General features: G+C 42.6%; 1 protein-coding gene across 1 annotated transcript in view; it reads right to left on the reverse strand.

Annotated features, from left to right (window-relative positions):
• Window positions 1-338: 338 nt before the first annotated feature.
• Window positions 339-18,369, reverse strand: part of SNX18 (sorting nexin 18) — a 142,835-nt gene continuing 124,804 nt past the window's right edge. The window contains exons 3-5 of the transcript XR_007410335.1: window positions 8,588-8,744; window positions 5,124-5,238; window positions 339-4,393 (exon numbers count right to left, since the gene is read on the reverse strand). The gene's annotated coding sequence lies outside the window, so the exon portion shown is untranslated. The remainder of the gene's footprint in view (window positions 4,394-5,123; window positions 5,239-8,587; window positions 8,745-18,369) is intronic.

An 18,369-nucleotide genomic window follows, 5' to 3' on the forward strand; every position in this document is an offset into this window, starting at 1 on the left:
TGTGTACATTGTGAGATGCTACACAATCTCTAAGCCATCCACCACTTTACACATTTAACTTCCATTTTGGGGGTGGGGGAAGTGAGAATATTTGCATTCTATTCTCTCAGCAAATTTCAATTATCCAATAAAGTTTTATCAACTCTAGTCACCATGTTATACATTAGCTTCTCAGACTGTGTTCATCTTATGACTGAAGTCCTTTTCCTTTCGTCAGGATGGTTGCACTTTGAGGTTAATATTGATGCAGCCTGACTGGGTTGGAGAACCCAGAGTGGGGCTTCCAAGGGACCAGCCAAGAGAGTCCTTGGCTTTGAGGATAGACATCAAGCTCAAGCTAAGAGGAAGTAAGAACAGTTTATTGAAGACAGAGTAAGTGTAGATATAGACAGAGGGTCAGGGAGACTCAGAAAGGAAAGAAGAGTGAGTCTCATCTCTTCTTCGGAGAAGAATGCTTGGAGCCTGGAGTTTTTATTGAGGATGGTGGTGTGGTGCACAAGTCTTCTCAGTAATCCAGGAACATAGATGAGTGTGTAGGTGTCCTCCATAAGTCATTTATGCCCTGGAGCTAGGGTTCTTGTTGAGTCAGGAGTCTTGGAAAACGTTCCTGATGACCCTGCCCGGTCACTCCTTAGATGGTCTTTACTGTGCTGAAAGACTCCAAAGGAATAATCAAATCCTTGACCTTCACGAGGCATATGTAAGGCAAGTGTGTAAGTCCTAGCAAAAATAGAAGCAGGAAAAGGAGTAAAAAGGGAGTGGGCTCCCTTTCACTTCCTGTCTCAGTGTCATCAAGCAGATACCTCATCAGTGGCCATCATTTTCAAGACTTAATCCATTTGCACTTGCCCCTCCAGATCGATCTAAATACAATTTTTTGGCATTAGGTTCTTTTTCAGTTTTGCAAATGAGTTTTATTTTTGTGATCCATATGAGATCCAGAAACATCTATTTGTAACAAGAAAAATAGACACATTAGAAACAAACAAAGCTTGGATACTTTTGGGGTTTGGGTGTAGAGAGAGAAAAGCACTGGGAAAGGTTTTTTTTTGTTTTGTTTTGTTTTGTTTTTAGGATTCTATTTATCTATTCATGAGAGATACAGAGAGAAGGGGGCAGAGACACAGGCAGACTCCATGTAGGGAGCTGACGTGGGACTCTATCCCAGGTCTCCAGGATCAGGCCCTCGGCTGAAGGCGTCGCTAAACCACTGAGCCACCCACCTGGGCTGCCCAGCACTGGGAAAGTTTAACTGACTCCGGCCTATTCTGCTGGTTTCAGGGAAATGAAGGTGTTTAGGGTGAAAAGCTCCTTTGATGGATTTCTTTCCCTTCAAAAGCTTGAAAGTGTCTGGGGAGGGTGAGGTTAAAGGAGAACCAGGAAGGAGGAGATTAAGGCTTTGGGTGAAGACAACCAACAAAGAAAAGCAGTTCTCTCTGCGTTAAAACTGAATAGGATTCTGAACCCCTGCAAATGGGTTACTGGGAACCCAGAGTCCTGGGAAAAGAGACTTGCCCCAGGCTTCCAATTAAAGGAAGAAGAAACCCCCAGGAAAGCTTAGCACTTTTCTGCCATGGGTGTGAAGGATGAAAGTCAACTAGGGTTTAAAAGGATCAAAGTGCTTAATGCATTCTCTTGACAGACACAAAAAAGTGACGCTATTTCCTCAAACTCAGGAACAGGGGCCATTTGCAGAGCAATTGTCAGTGGGTCCTGCATCACAGATGACCCAGTCCTCTGCCCACGCAGCACCCCCAGATGGGCTGAGTCCTGACTGCCACTCCAGAGCTGTAGCGGAGGGAGCTGCAGAGCCTGAGACATGTGCCACTTAGCCTTTCACTACTGGGTTTCTCTTTCATGAGAGGGCGAGGAAAACAAGAGAAGGGGCCAGCAGAGGTGCAAAGGAACTTCTCTGACCATGGGAACACGTGTCCAAAGGGACATTCTGACCTGGATATCCATAACCCCAAGCAGGGCTTTGGCCCATACTCTACACGGAAGAGAACCAGGCTGATGAGCCGAAAATCAGTTTTTATTTTTACTTTGCCTTCAGAATATCGAAACATTCGCTTTCTCTTGATGTACACAGGGCTGAGAAGAAGTTCCATCAGGTAATATTTATAACCTGCTTAATTTCCTTGGATTCGGAGATGAAAGAAATCTTCATTATCTGGCTAGCTATTGTTTGGAAAAGTTCTTAGGATCCCAGGGGCTTGGGTGCTTGGTGGCCATAAAGCTTCAAAGAAGAGAGTAAAACTGGCCTGCCTTGACAGTCCCTTTTTGCTTTGAAGGGGGAAAGCTAAGAAGACAAGGGAAGAAAGGGAAGGAAAGGGAGTAGGAACGCAGAACAAAACAGAGAAAGAGGACAACAAGGTGAAAGGGCCAGGTCATGGGCCATGCGGGGCCCTGACAGGGGTGGGGGACTGCTCTCTGCTAGAAGTTCCTTGTCGTGCTGCCTCATGACTCCATTTCTGCACTAGAGTCACTAATAAGAGACTTTTCAGTTCACATTTCCTTTTCAGTGGAACTCAAAAAAGGGGCAGTTGCTTCGTGGCAAGGTACAGCCCTGAACCCACAGGCAGAGGAAGAACTGGGCTCACAGGATTTCACAGGATTCTTAGGGGGACTCTGGGGTTCTGCCAGCTATGGATTTGGGAGAGTAGGGTTGAGCTCAACTGAGCTTATCTGCAGGAGGCAGGGCCCAGTAGACAACCCCTGGGTCATATAGTAACACAAAATAAAATACTATTTGGTAAAACCAACAGTAGGATCCAGAATACAGAAGAACACTTTCTTCGTGTTTGAATATATTTTGTTGTGCTGCACCCTCAGTGCTGGGCCTCGCATGGTACAACCGTAGAAGGATACTGACCTCCTCTCGAGTAAGGCAGTAAGTAAACGGATACCACGCAGGAAGATAATCCCTCTCCCTGCGCTGAGGCAGTGTGAGCCTCAGTGTGAGTGTGATGGGGAGGAGGAACTCTGAGGAGTGCAGGCCAGGCCTCTATCAGCCGTAAAGAAATCACTGCGGTGTCATCTGCCAAGAGACTTCCTCCTTGAGGGGTTAAGCCTCCTTAGAATAGAGGCTGCCAAGACCTCGTGTTGAGAAGCCTCCTTTCTAGGGTACTGCTGCTTTCTGTGTTTCCTTCAGAGACTTTATGCCCCATGAAGAATGTTCTTTTATTTCTGTGGAAGTGATTTCTAATGAAAAAAAAAAAATAATAAAGATGTTGTGTGACTCTCTGGTTACCACGTGAAGGGGAACACAAAGAAAAGATTGCATAGAAAGGGATTGCAAATGGACCCTTGGCCACAAGTGTGGAACTTTTAGAAGAATCCGAAGAGGATCTCTTCCTGGTCAGGTGGGTTCATGGGGCTGGTCAGGCCATGTGACCCGGAGCATCTCACCACTCAGGGAAATTCTGAGTTAGGAAAACTCGGGCATTTATAGATTTTTTTTTCTTTCTCTTCTTCTAATATCTATGCCACGCATACTTTTGCTTTAGAAGATGTTTGACATAATTTTTGTGATGGCTTATTGTGTGCTATAATGATAAGACAGGAGTTAGTGTCAAAAGTCCTGGATGCGAATCTTAACTTTTTTACCAACTGGTTGTACAAACTCAAGCAAACCACCACTCGTGAATGTCAACTTCTTCATCTCTGATATGAGCTGCTGATAACATCTAACATTTTAAAACGTCTTCCTCAGGCTCAATCCAAAGTGCTGTGCAATTGACGGTCTTCAAATCAAGCCTCTCAGAAACTTGGGAGAGTAGTTTGTAGCTTCTTACTTATAATGCTTCTCTTATTGCTTACACTTACAATAATTCTAAGTTTTCAAACCTTTTCTCTATGCAGTGCACCGCATTCAATGCTCAGATCTGTTGTCTCACTTATTCTCACCACCGCCCCATGAATTTGGCAGTATCGTCACCCCGTTTTACAACAGGGAATAGTGAGGCTTGAAGTGAAGATTCCTGGCTATGAGCCCGCACAGACTGACCAGAGCCCATACCTTGAAGCCTCCTGGGGTCTCCCGCTGAATCTCTCCCCGCTGCCTCCTCCTGGCAGAGACCTGGTGCCCTCCGGCTTGGAAAGACTGGTGGGAGTTGTCCGGTGCCATCCCCTCATTTATATTTGCTCTGTCACCGACATCTCTAGTTTCAGAAATCTCTGAGTACTGTCATGTCAGGCTCTTGGGTGAATACATTTCCTGTAGAACCTGGGAGCTTCCTCCAGTGTTTGGAAAGTTTTGCGTGATGGATGGTATCATTGGTGTTTCTGGGCTTGGTGCTAGAGTTCCCTGTGTTTATGAGACAGGGGATGATGAGCTGCCTGGCTCCTCTCCAGCTGGCAGGCCCCACAGCCACTTCTCACACCTAATTGGAGCCTGTAACAACACAAGACCAGTCATTGCCACTCATGCCAAAGGATGAAAAACCCTCTGACCTGCCTCCTGATTGTTTTCAAATTAAAAGGTACTTTGGGGACAACTGAAATTCCCCCAAGTGCTTGTCTGAATGATTCTGGCAGCTTTTCCTAAAGTGCTCTGGCTCCCAGCACAACCACCCAGCCTCAGACTTTCCACCCAGTGCAAGCACACACCCTACCCACTTTCTGAGCTCATGCTCTGAGCACTATGCCAGCTGTTGGCCTGCTAGGGGTCAACCTCCTGCCCTGCAGAGCCGGTATCTTTGCCCCAGGTTGACTTCTAGAGAGAGCCATGTGAAGGGCCCTAGAATGTGCTTTGGGCTTTGTGGGGAGCATCTCCCAGAGACCCCAGATGGGCAACACACCTGTGAGCACTGGGAACTATATGCTTTGGGAACTTTTTCTAGGCCTCTCTAGCCTCACTGTTGAGAGATGTTGCTTTCACAGAACCCTTAGGGGTTTCTTTCCTGCTTGCAAGGATCATATCCATAGATAGAGCTGAGAGGAGCAGTAGGGAGCATCAAATCTGAACCCAAATGAGGCGTATGGATCTGAGCGGCATGGTGTTTGAGAGTGAGTTCATGACAGAACGGGAACTAGGGTCTGGGCCTCATATGGCTCAAGCCATGCTCCGTCACCATGCTCGTCTTCCATGCCTCACTCTACATTCCACATACTGTTCTCCTTACCTGTTTCTCAAGGGAGTCCTAGTAGACCAGACAACAGCTGGAATGGAGACCTCTTCCTGTCCTGAGTGTGGGGTCCACACAACAGCCGCTGCTTCCATAGCCTGGTCAAGAGCTCCTAAAGAAGAGGCCAAAACCTAGTCCCAGTTGAGTGACCCCAGAATCTGGAAAGTGGGAAGGTTGAGGGCAAGGAAGTCCTCACCAAGTATTATATCCATCCCAGTACTCAAATTCTTGCCTTTCCCATGCAAGGACCCATAACAGAGACAGCATGAAGAGGATGAGGAAAATCACCTACACCAGCCTGGGGGAAACTTGATTTAGAAATAAAGTGTGTGTGAGTGTGAGTGTGTGTGTGTGTGTGTGTGTCTTTTAACAATACTATAGTTGAATTTTGACTCATTTTATAATATGGATATCTATTCAATACTTTTAAAGTCTAAAAGCAAGTGAGAGAGACTTCTGGTTCTGGTCTGGCATGTACAAAGCTTAGAAGTTTTTGTTCCATCCTAACAGCAAGTAAAAAGTTAAACATACTGAAAAATCAACAACTCTTCTAAGATCTGTTGAAAAAGTGAGGTCACAGAGCAAACCACTGCTCCCCAAATCAAAGAGAGGAAGTTCCAGAAAATGACAACTCATGCTACAGAAGCCCATGAGCAGATACCTCTGTGGGAGGAAAACCTGGGCTGTCAAGTGATGATGATGGCTGGAAGCTAGCAGGGGATAAGTCTGAGAGCTAAACACTCCAGGGGGATCCAGCTACTGTGGGGTCTCCCACACTTCTGTGAGTTTTGCCTCTAGGAGTTCTACAAGGTTCTCACAGTGATGTGGGGGGAAATCTCCTCATGCTTCCCACAGGAGTCAGGGAAGAAGCACTGTTTTGAAATACACCAGAGCATTCTGTTCTTCTAACAAGACATGCCCCATGAGAAACTATTTAACCAGAGCCTAACCTGCCAGGGTCTTATCAGAGACTAACCTACCTGCAAGAAGGAAAATACCCAACTCCAGCCCACTCTAGCCACCCTGCCCTACCTAAACAGGGGTAAAAACCATAAGAGCACCGATGAAGTTCACAGTCTGGGGTGTAGGCTCCCAAAAGACTGAGACAGAGTCATAAGACCACAGAAGGGGTTTCTCCCCCCACCCGACACCTTACTGCTACATGATGAAAGACTCGCTTACCACAGTTCCTTTTAGCCAGTACATCATGTTCATCTGCCAAAAAAAAATTACAAGACATACTAAAAGGCAGAAAACAGTTTGAAAAGACTGAACAAACAGTAGAACCAGGGTCAGATACAGTAAGGATGTTGGAATTATTCATACCAGGAATTTTTCTAAATGATGATTAAGAGGTTAATGGCTTTAATGGATCACTTAGACAACATGTAAGAACAGAAGGATGATGTAAAAAGAGGTATGGAGAGTCTAAGAAAAAAAAATGCTAAAGATCACAAACACTGAAACAGAGATGAAGCACACCTTTGAGGAACTTGTCAGTAGCCTGGAGTTTGCTGAGGAAAGAAGCTCTAAGTTTAAAGATAGGACAATAAAAACTTCCAAAAGTGAAAAGCAAAGAGAAAAAAGGCTGAGGAAGGAAAGAAGGAAGGAAGGAAGGAAGGAAGGAAGGAAGGAAGGAAGGAAGCAAAAGAAGAGAAAAAGGGAAGGGAAGGGAGGAGGGAAGAAAACCCAGAACTGAATATCCCAGGACTGTGGGACAACTAGAAAAGCTGTGACAGAGGCCTAACAGGAATACCACAAGAAGAAGAAAGAAGAAAAAAAAAAAGAGGAAAAATATTTGAAGCAATAATGATTGAGAAATTATCTCCAAATTAATATTAGACACCAAACCACAGACCCAGGTACCTCAGAAACCACCACTCAAGATAAATGGAAAAAACAAAGACAAAAACAGCCCTAGGCTTAGGCATATCATATTCAAATATCAGAAAATCAAAGATAAAGAAAAATCTTGAAAGAAGCCAGAGGGAAAGAACACCTTACCTACAGAAGAACAAAAAATAAGAATTACATCTGGCTTATTAGAATCCATGAATACAAGAAAGCAGAATGAAATATTTAAGTGTTTTTGAGGAAGTAAAGAAACAAAAATGCTAACCTAGAATTCACCTGACAAAATCATCTTTCAAAATTAAGGAGAAATAAAAACTCCCACACAAATAAAAATTGAGGAAATTTTTTGCCAATAAAGTTGGCTCGTAAAATGTTAAGAGAAGTTCTGCTGAGAAAGGAAACTGATAAAGGTCAGAAACTCAGATCTACATAAAGAAAAAAAGGGCATTGAAGTAGAAATCAGCTAATGTACTGCTCTGGTGTAGGAAATGGACAGTTGGGGAGGTTGGGCACATGTGGGCATGGCAGTACGTGGAAAATCTATCTTCTGCTCAGTTTTGCTGTGGATCTAAAACAGCTCTTAAAAATAAAGTGTATTGATTTTTTAAAGCAATGAAATTTTAATTTGTTTCATGAAACTAGATTGAGATCTATGGGTTGTTATGGGCCTTCATTTATACACCGACTATACAAAAAGAATGCTAAATTGTTAAATAATTTGTCCTTAGGAACAAGGAATGAGGAGCTCTATGAAAAGAAGACTCAGCTAACTCCTTCTTTTCCCTCTTCTCTCCTCCAGAAACCTCTGAGAGCCAGTAATCAATCACAGCAATTCCATGGCCCACTGGTTGATGGAACTCTCCATGACGACTTGGCTTATACTCCATACTAAAGCTCTTTCTCTTTGCCAACATGAGCTTTCATCTTGTCTATCCTCAAAGCGAACTTGGGCTTAAAGTCATTCCAAGCTCTGATGCATCCTGATTAGAGAACGATTTAAAGGAATTTCTTGATTGTTCAAAAATTGGGAGAAGCTATTCCATAATGGAGATTGCTTCTTTTAAATAAAAAGAAACAACTTTAATTGCACACCACCTGGTTTCAGAAAAGATTTAAACCAAAAATTAGAGTGGGTAGGAAAACCAGTGTATGCTTGGGTCTAATTTAGGACAAGATGGTTATTGCCAAATTATTATATTCTTCAAAAATCCAAAGAATCAACATTGTGAGCCACTTAAGGGAGAAAAAAAATGCGAAAACAGAGGGGTAAAAGTCCGTTGATCCAAAATAAAAAGTAATGAATTGGAAAATAAGCAACTAGAATGGTTCAGATTAATGTCTTCCCCAAGTATTCTTCTCAACTAAATACAGATGATACCAAGAAAAAAGGAGCTAAAAAGAAAATTAAAACCATTTGGCAGGAAGTATTTCCCTAAGCAACAAAAGATGAGGCATTCCTAAACTAAAAATGCTAGAGCTATTAAAGAATGAGCAGCTTTTGGGGCAGAGAGATCAGAAGGGAGATCACTCTTCCAAAAAGGAATGTTCCTTTATTCTGAGTTATCCATGGCCATGCACCCTTAGCTCACCAGGGTTTATGTTCCTACCGGCTCTGCAAATGTCCTTGTCAGGCCAATTTCAGGACAAGCCAATCTATGTCCAGCTGACCCAGTTCATGTTGATTCCAGTACTGTTTCTTGTCCTCAAAATCCAGGAGTTCAACTCTTCTCTGACTTCACTTGATCTGGCAACTCACTTCTGAAACTAAAAACAAAATTCAAAGAAAGGTGGGTGTGGTAGACACTGGAACTTTTCACTAACATTGCCAATTCTTCTCTGCTGGGCAGGATTAAGATTACCCTGCCCTACCTACCTAACGTTAGACTTAGCCATGTGGTGTACTTTGACCAATAACATGGAAATGGAAGGGATGTGTATGTCTTCCAGGTGAGAGTCTTTAAGGGTTTACCAGTGATTATCCCCCATCTCTCTGTCTTCAACAGTGTTCCAGTTAGTGGAACCAGACCCGTTACCTGAATACACATGTGGAACAGTGGCCCCACTGAAAGGCAATGGACATAATTCTGAGTGAGAAGTGAACCTTGCTTTAAGCCACTAAGAATTTAGGGTTGTTTGCTTCCAGGGCATAGCCCAGCCTATGTTGTTTAGAATAACTGATCATTTGGGGAGCAGTAACTAAGATCCAAAAATATTTCGGGGAAATATTCTGTTTGCAGGGAAACAGAAGAAATGGACATTGTCCAATTTACTAAGGGCCCTGAAAAGTCAACAATTCTTGAAATGTGACTCACTTACTACAAATGTTGTCAATGTTTATGACACCAGCTAGTCTTGTGAGATATATCATACACATGATTAAACATCACATGCCTACTTTATCCTGAATCTTATGCGCGATTTTAAGTCATTTTATTTTCAGAGTGTTTTTCTGATCTTTTGTAATCGATGCTGTAGCTGCCTTAATGTAAGAGTAGCTACTTGTACTTTAACCTATAAATATAAAAATATAAATATTAAGTGTATTTACTTAAAATTGCTCAACCTAAACTTAATCAAATCCCTGTAGAAAGATAATTACTATAAATAGTTGAGGGTAAAGATATTAAAAAGATGAATGGAATTTTGGCACTACACATAGATTAATAATGCCACCTATGTTAAATACCAGATTTGTTTAATTAGGTTTAATTTAGAATTAATTTTGTATTTCTCAAAAACTATTTCTAATATTTAGTCAAGAATTAGTCTAAATAGTGAATTCATTATGATATCAAAGTGACCTTAATTTTGGACGAGTATCTGGCAAGCAAGTGTCTGAGCCTGGTGAGCTGTTATGTTGATTTTTATGTTTTTAAGCAATGAATCCAGAGTCGATCTGTGTTTTAAAACATGCATTTGAGACTAATGCTAACATTTGCAAACTCTGATTCAGTTTCATCCTTCTGGGAGATAATCCAACATGTACTTTTAAGTTCAATTTAAATTATAGGTAGCCCATGTTGCCTTGTACTCATCTCTAGCATGCATCTTCTAGAAACCAATGCAATCAATATAGCATGAAATAAATAATTCCTGAAGATTAGATTGCATATAAAATATCTTTTGCTCCCCATATATTTTTTGTTAAGAGAGACATGATTTAGATAGCCAGCTATGATTTTGCTTTGGTCCAGGCTTGATTTTCTGTGCATTTCTGAGGACTTTCCAGAAAGCAATAGAACCAGATGACAAAATCAGTTCCCCTGGGGCTAGGCTGACTCAGGACATCTCTATATGGATGTCCCAAGGTAATTTGTCCTCAGATGAACTCATCATCTTCCTTCTAAAACCATGGTTTTATGGTCTCCTTTAGTTCTTTTTTTGCCTCTCGCATATGGGAATTCATGGGTTCCAGTGTTTAGCCCTTGCCTTTCGTCCTACCGTTGCCCTGACCTGCCTGGCCCTTGCCTCCCTAAAGGTCTTCCTGCCTCCAGTATCTCCCCTCTTCAGCCTCTGTTTCCACTGCCACCAAACTAATCTTTGTAAAACACAAGTCTGATTGTGCTACTCTCACCTCCGAAACGTGATCCCTGTGCCATCTTTTGTTTGCCTCTGAAGGTACATTCTACTCTTTTCCCCCTGTTGTGTCCCAAAGGTCAACCTGTATGGACAACATCATTGAATTCCCTTGCCTTTTGACCAATGGTTCAGTTTTGAAAATGTGAAGCTCTGGAGGAGGACAGTGAGCTCAGGAGACATTGTGCCTTGATGTAAGGTGGCTGCATTCCTCAACTGAGTTTGAGTGTGACACATACTCTACACTTCTTTGATTCTTGCTGTTGTTTTTCTTTTCTTCCCCTGTAAGTCTGAAATTCTCTTCATTATCTCTATTACAATCATTTTCATTTAATCCTGCATTATCCTTTGTGCTAGGTATATGCATCAGGAGGATCACAGAACCACAAGATGGAAGAAGCCAAGAGCCTTGCATTACTGCCTGGAGATAGAATCACTCACTGACCAGGGATGCCCCTCACGGACTTCATATGAATGAGAAATAAAGTGCTACTGGATACTGAGATGTGGGGATTTATCTGTTTCAATTACTAGCATTACCTTAATTAATTATGATTCTTTTAGAAAAAAATATTCTGTTTTTTAAAAGGATTTTTAAAAAGATTTTATTTATTTATTCATGAGAGACACACACACACACACACACACACACACACACACACAGAGGCAGAGACACAGACAGAGGGAGAAGCAGGCTCCATGCAGGGAGCCCAACATGGGACTCAATCCTGGGACTCTGGGACCACACTCCGAGCCAAAGGCAGACGCTGAACTTGATCCCGGGTCTCCAGGATCACGCCCTGGGCCAAAGGTGGCACTAAACCGCTGAGCCACCCAGGCTACCCTAGAAAAAAATATCCTATTCCTCAGTGAAATTCTCAAATAAATCATTAAGGTAAGTCATAAACACAGAAGTGAAATAGCCATGATCACTAGGAGCCTAAAGGAGTTCCCAGAGAACACATTGCCTACTGTGATAGTTGTCTGGGTTGGTAAAGAAAGAAAACACAGGAGCCCTGGTGTTTCTGGATTTGTCCAAATCATTTGACAAAATTTCATGTATTCTTTTGCTTAATAGGGAAAATTATTCACAAAAGAAAATGAAATTAAGTGGATTATTTATAGGTTGGACTGACTTGCTCAAAAGGTACTGGTTAATAATAGATTAGAATCAACCCAAAGGGGTTTTCTAGTGGCAGCCAGGCTTGCTTCTTTATTATAACCATGAAAACATTTTTACTAGTTATTTAGATAAAGCTATCCTCTACAGCTTGGGCTTATTTTTAAAAATTTGTTCACATTAAACAATGGTCTGCTGAATGAAATAAGCCAGGCAGAGAAAGACAAATATTGCATTCTATCACTTATAGTCCAATTTGGAAAAAAAAAAAGTCAAGCTCATGGAAACAGAGTAGAGTGCTATGGTTGTCAGGAGCAACCAGGTAGAGAAATGGGAAGGGGTTGGTAAAAGGGTACAAACTTTCAGATATAAATAAGTTCTGAGGATCTGATGTAAAGACAGTGATTATAGTTAATAATATTGTATTGTGTGATTGAAATTTTCTAAGAAAATAGAACTTAAGTTTTCTCACAAGCACAAAAAAATTATGTGAGGTGATAGATGTGTTGACTCGCTGGTGGGAATGTATACACATATCATATCATCACATTGTACACTTTAAATACATTGCAATTTTGTTTGTTAATTATACCTCCATAGAGCTAGGGAAAAAAATAATATCCTGAATCTAACAGATATAATTTTATAAGATAAATTGAAATTCTGACATTTGGACAAATGCACGCATACACTCATATGCAGACACGTGATATATAGCTAAAGAGTAAGGATCAGAGCTACTTATTCTGAATTTACTCTTGGGTAGAACCTGAGTCAACATATCCTGTGATGATGGTGATAAAGGTAATAGAATGAAGAATGGTGCTAATTGAAGAAGAGTCATGGAACAGTATCAGCTATCAGATGCTCTTTTTATGCCAGGTATTGTAGTTGGCATTTTACATGAGGCTACATATTAAACCACGGTTCCTAGAGGTTAAGAAGCTTGCCAAAGGTGGTAGCAAGCAGTCTGCTCTGGAATCGGACAAGATAGAGTCCCTTCTCTTCTGCGTTGGTGAGGTGATATGGAAGTATTTCTGTTCTGGGCAGTATAATTTGAAGAGCAAGAGAGTGAAGCTTCTTAGAGGAGAAGGACCAGAATATCTTTGGATCTGAAAATACCATTTCACAGAAAAAAAGAAAAGTTTGAAAGACTAGGATACAGGGACCCTGGAGGCAAAAAGACTCCGAGAACTTGGTCGAGAGGGAAAGGAATTAGAATAATTTTATGCTGCTTCCCGTTTCTGGAAGCTATAGGTGATAATTAATTTCAACTCAATATCAAGAAGGGCTTTCTACCAGAGTTGTCCAAAGGCAGAGAGGCTGGGCCTGTGCAAACAAGTAGGGATCTCCCTGGGAAATTGACTTCAGGTCAGTCTTTTAGGCCCTTTCTGGGTCTGAGAGGCTTTAGTTCTTGCTCATGTGCTGAACTTGGGTAACTTGGGAAACATGCAAGCCAGCTGACAGACACTTCATGTCCTTCATGTGATGACTTTGTTGGCTTTGCCAAGAGATAACTTAGGAGGCAAATAAAATACCCTCCTGGAAATTAGCATTTGTGTTTGTAGAAGGAATGAAAGAATCTACAAACCCAAGATTTATTGAACAACTACTGTGAGCCAGGGACCATGCCTACATCCTCTATCTCCCTCCTATCTGTCCCTGTCTTCCCATCCCACAAAAATGCAGAACTTCTGTTATTTCCTTTGGGAAATGATCATTCCAGTAAAAAAAAAAAAAAAAAAAAAAAATACTATTTTTTGTTTTCCATTTCTCTTTAAGAATTTGACTAACCTAAAACTCATCAGTCAGTTTTCATGCTTTATTATGATTGGTGTTGACAGTAATAATAGGTTAATTTTTTTCACCCTCTAAAGAAGAGTTGCGAGAGAATTAAAATGGGAGGGTTGCTGAGGAAGGTTTTTCTTTGTTGAATTGGGTCTGGAATTAGGCAGGGAGGGCAGAGCAACAGAACACAGAACAACAGGAAAAAGAGCAATCACATCTTTAGTAGGGCCTTGGATGAGGTTACTGCCAGGAAACTTCTGAGAGAGAAAATCATGGTCTGGACACACACACACACACACTCAAATCCAAATTTAATAATTACCAAGAATTGGACGGAATACACACATTGTAGAAAAAGTGGACTAGTAGTTTTCAAGTGTCCATGTGTCCAAAATAGATCAACAGAACCATTTTGGTTGAGTGGGGTCTCTAGAGTACCACTGGGAAACCCTAGGGATCTTTGGACACAGTCTGAAACTACGATGATAAGTAAGTCCAGGCGAGTATATGGCAATTCCTCCCAATGAATGACAGTTCTTGGGCTGATTTCTTACTTAGCAGAGTTCTCTTCTAGGATCTAGAAGATAGATAGCATAGGCTAATGTGAAAGACAGTCAGTGACTATCAGTTCTGCATTCTCAGTTTTCATGGACAGCACTCTAGTCCTTGTCTTCATTGTTGCCAAAACCCACTCTACCTCTCCCCACCTCTGGTCTCCATCACCTCTAGTGCACACTGAATATAGGAAAAGACAAATTGTTTTCCTAAAGCATTTCTGACCATTATCTTGCTCAAGAATCTACAGCAGTACCTTATTCAAGCTTACACCCATCCACACACCCTCATTCTCATGCAATCTCTGTTGCAACCCACTGTGTCCTCTCATACTTTCAGACCTTCACACAGGCTGTTCCTGCCTGGAACACTCTCTGTAGACCCTCACCCATCCCTTCTTCCTCAGCTAACTGCTGGAGGTCATCCTTATGCATTGTTTCCTTTGGGAAGTTTAGGGACATAGGTGCCCCTCATGCATACTCCCATAGCACTCCATGGTTTCTCTATCAAAAGCAATTTATGTAAGTGTTTTTAGGGCTACTTATAAAATATCTGTATCTACCACTAAACAACAAGAAAACAATGTCTATACCTCGGTTACTATTGTACCCCCAAATTCCTGGCAGTGTAAGATTTTCTGAGTGAGTGAATGAATTCAACATCAATATTTGTTGAATGAGCAAATTGAAAAATGAATAAATGACTGTTGGTAGAAGAACTGATCAATTGTGCTTTTGTACAGGTGCGTGGCCCTTTGTGCCACTCCTTCAGGTAGTTTTTCAGTCATGATCCCCACAATTTGGGGATCCGTCGCAGTCTATTTGGGCTACCGTAACAAAACACACAGGCTGCGTCATTTATAAACAACAGAAATGTATTTCTCACAGTGTTGGTGGCTGGCAGTCTGAGATCAGGTCATCAGCCTGGCCAGATGAGGGCTCTCTTCTGAGGCACAGACTTCACATTCTATCTTCACTTGGTGGAAGGGGCTAGGGAACTCTCTGGAGCCTCTTTTATGTATTTATTTTTTTAAGATTTTATTTATTTATTTGACAGAGAGATAGCAAGAGAGCACAAGCAGGGGAGCAGTAGAGAGAGAAGCAGGCTCCCCCCTCAAGCAGGGAGCCTGGTGCGGGGCCTGATCCCAGGACTCTGGGATCATGACTGTAGCCAAAGGCAGATGCTTAATCAACTGAGCCACCCAGGTAACCCTGGAGCCTTTTTCATAAAGCACTAAGCCCATTTATAATCTTTCATGACCTGAAGTTCCCATCTCCTGATAACATCATCTTCAGGGAGTGGGATTTCAACATATGAATTTAGAGGGGATACATATGTTCAAACCATAGCACCTGCCAGTTAAATATTACTTTTTTTCTATTTCTAAATAGGAAAGCATAGCAGGGAGCAGGAGCCTTTTGGAAATGAGACTCTCCTAGTGAGGAGGCGGAAGCTGTTGGCCACCTTTGGGGACAAGAGAAGTAATTCCGGAGACGACCTCCCAGGCAGCTATTGGTGTCGGTGAGACAAACTCTAGAGGAATAGGAAAAATGACTTTTGTCCTCCTTCTGCTGTTTGCCAGTGGGATGTCTCCAGGTGCTAACAGCTATTTGGTCTTATCTTGTTACCCAGAACCTCCCTGTTTTGCTATTGTAGAAATCAAGGGCTGGAGAAGCATAAGAACTTGCCAAGAGTCTCAAAAACAGTGGCAGAGCCAGGCCTAGAATCTGATTCTTGAAGCAATACTTTCTGTCATCCGTTATTTCCTCCTAGCTGCTGCCTGAAAGCCTTTAGTTCCGATTTGCTAACTCAAAGTTATGTATACAACAGGGCTCATGGCCCCTGACCTTTGATGCTGTAAAAGCATGAGGCCAAGGCTGGAGCATTTCCTTCTGACCAACAATTGCTGAAGAGCAAAGCTGTTCTAGTGGGGAGGGGGTGGGGACGAGGGGGCACTAGCCAGGGCAAGCAAAACCGGGGGAAACTGCAAGAAATCTATCCCCACACATGTTCTTTTTCTCCTGGGGCTTCAGTGACAACTTCACTTTTTTATTTTGAGACTCAACAGAAAATGTGTCCTGGAATGAGGGGCAGGGGAGGTGTGCACATCAACGCACATAAAAACATCAGATATTCAGGAGATCCATACACCAAAGACTGAAAGACCTACACTTACTCAAACCCTCCTCCTCATCACCTCATCCCAAGCCTTCACTTGTGGAGCAGGGGGCTGTGGAGGCCTCCAAATACCAACTTTCTGAGCTTAGAGTAAAGTGGCAACATTCCTGCAGAGAGCTCGAGAGCTCGTATGGAGGGTTTTGTTGCCCACACCCTGATTTGAAAAATGAATGCATCAGAGTTTCTTCTGTTTATTGCTTGGTAAGAGATGCAGGTTGATCTTCAGGATTCTCTTTGAGTTATTTCTCACTTTGAGTTATTTCTCACTTTGAGTTATTTCGTAAGTTCTGGTGCAGTGGGGCTTCTTGCCACCAAGAAGTGCTGTTTCTGGCGCTGGATATCATTATTCGGGTTTCCTCAAGGGACTCGGCTCATTCACTGGTAAATGTCCATGAATTGGGAGAAGAAATGAGTAGCTGGAGAAGTGGCAATGGTCTTAGCATAGATACAACAACACCTGGGTTCTCTTCCCTCATTTCTTTTGCTCATTCATTTATTCATTCAAACAACATTGTCTCAGGGATCAGAAGAGTGACTGTCTAGCAGGAGAGATACTAAAAACGTGATTCATTGTTGCACAATGTATGTCTCAAAGGCTTGTAACACAAGCAACAGAAAGTATGGCTCCATCAGGCCCGAACAGGGAAGGAAGTCTATTGGCTCACATGACTGAAAACTCCCCAAAGGGTTTTGCCTCAGCAAGCTCCCTCTCGGAGCCTCAGTCCCCAAGCTCCTGATCCATCCCTCTCACTTTTGTCTTCTGGGGTATTGGCTGCATTTCTTCACAGTCTGAAGATGACCAAGGCTACATGCTTCCTTATTCAGATCCAGCCAAAAATAGTGTCTTTGCTTCAGCACTTCTGGAAAGTGTCCCAGGACTCAGTCTGGTTCAGGGGGTGGCACTTGGGGCCTAACCTGAGCTAATCAGCCATATGGTCAGAAGATGGTCACATGCTCCACTGAGGAGGCAGGTGTGAGCACCACAGAAATCCCTAAATGGAACTGAGAGTGGGGAAAAGGAAGAAAGATATATCAAGAAGCGTCCTCTTCAGAGAAAGAACTTAGGCAGGGCGCTAATAGGGCACATAAAAGCACAAAAGAGAGGTCTTCCTGAGCCTGGGCAAGCCCGGGTGTGTGTAGGGGTGGGGGGTGGGGGGTGGGTTCTATAGGAATGAACCATGCAAAGGGAAGGAATTTGAATTGATCAACCCCTGGAATGCAGCCCTAGTATACTAAAGCCAGAAGCTTCCCTTAGTTAAAAAATGATGAATGTATGGAATTAATGTCCAAAGATAAAAAGTCCAGGAGCAGACTTTATGCCAGGACTCAAGAAGCTGTGCATTGGGAGTTCATATCTATGTCTCAAATTCTCAGAAGAGAAGATGAAAATATTTGAATGTGTCTTAAAAGACCGGTTCATAAGAAGGCTCTGGTTCCAAGGACTGTGTAGTACTCAACCATTTCATCAAGACAAGGCCAAGCTCCATTCCCATGAATCTGGTTCCACCACTCACCCAGTGTGACCATGGGCAAGTCACTTAACCTCACCCCTTAACCTCTTCAACTTTAAAATTTGGACAACCGCACTTCCCTTCCTGAGTAATTATAAAAAGCTGAAATAATACCTCCAAGTGCTCAGCATGAAGCATCCGTTAAGCAACTGTGACTATTGTGACTCAAATGGAGCTGCCTCTCTGGGATGACGCAAGGTCAGAGGAGGAATGTGCACTTTCTGGAAGAGGCTGGCTTTAGACAAGACTTAAGTGCAGACATAAATACTTGAAGGGAATAGTATTAGAGGCATGCTGATGGCACGAGAATCCCTGCTCAGATTCTAGCTGTGTTCCCCCTGGATTCACACACCTGGGCCTTCCTGACAGACGACCCCAACATCCTGAGAAAGGCTTTAGTCTAGGGGAATAAAGGCTGTCACACTAGTGTGGTTCAAGTTAATAGTCTCATGTTAGAGAGTAGAGGGGTGGTAAACCCCACATTTTATCTGAAATCAGGACATTTCTGGTCTTGCCCCAGTGGCTGAATCCTAAAGGAGAGGAGACAGTAGGAAACAATAACATTACGAGGTTGGGAGCTCCATTGGGCAGCATTTGGATGGCCCAAAGGAGAGCACAAGAGTTATGGTGACTTCTGGCTAGGGTTGGGATTAAAATGGCT

Source organism: Canis lupus, chromosome 4 (assembly GCF_003254725.2).
Source record: "Canis lupus dingo isolate Sandy chromosome 4, ASM325472v2, whole genome shotgun sequence".
Taxonomy (NCBI): Eukaryota; Metazoa; Chordata; class Mammalia; order Carnivora; family Canidae; genus Canis; species Canis lupus.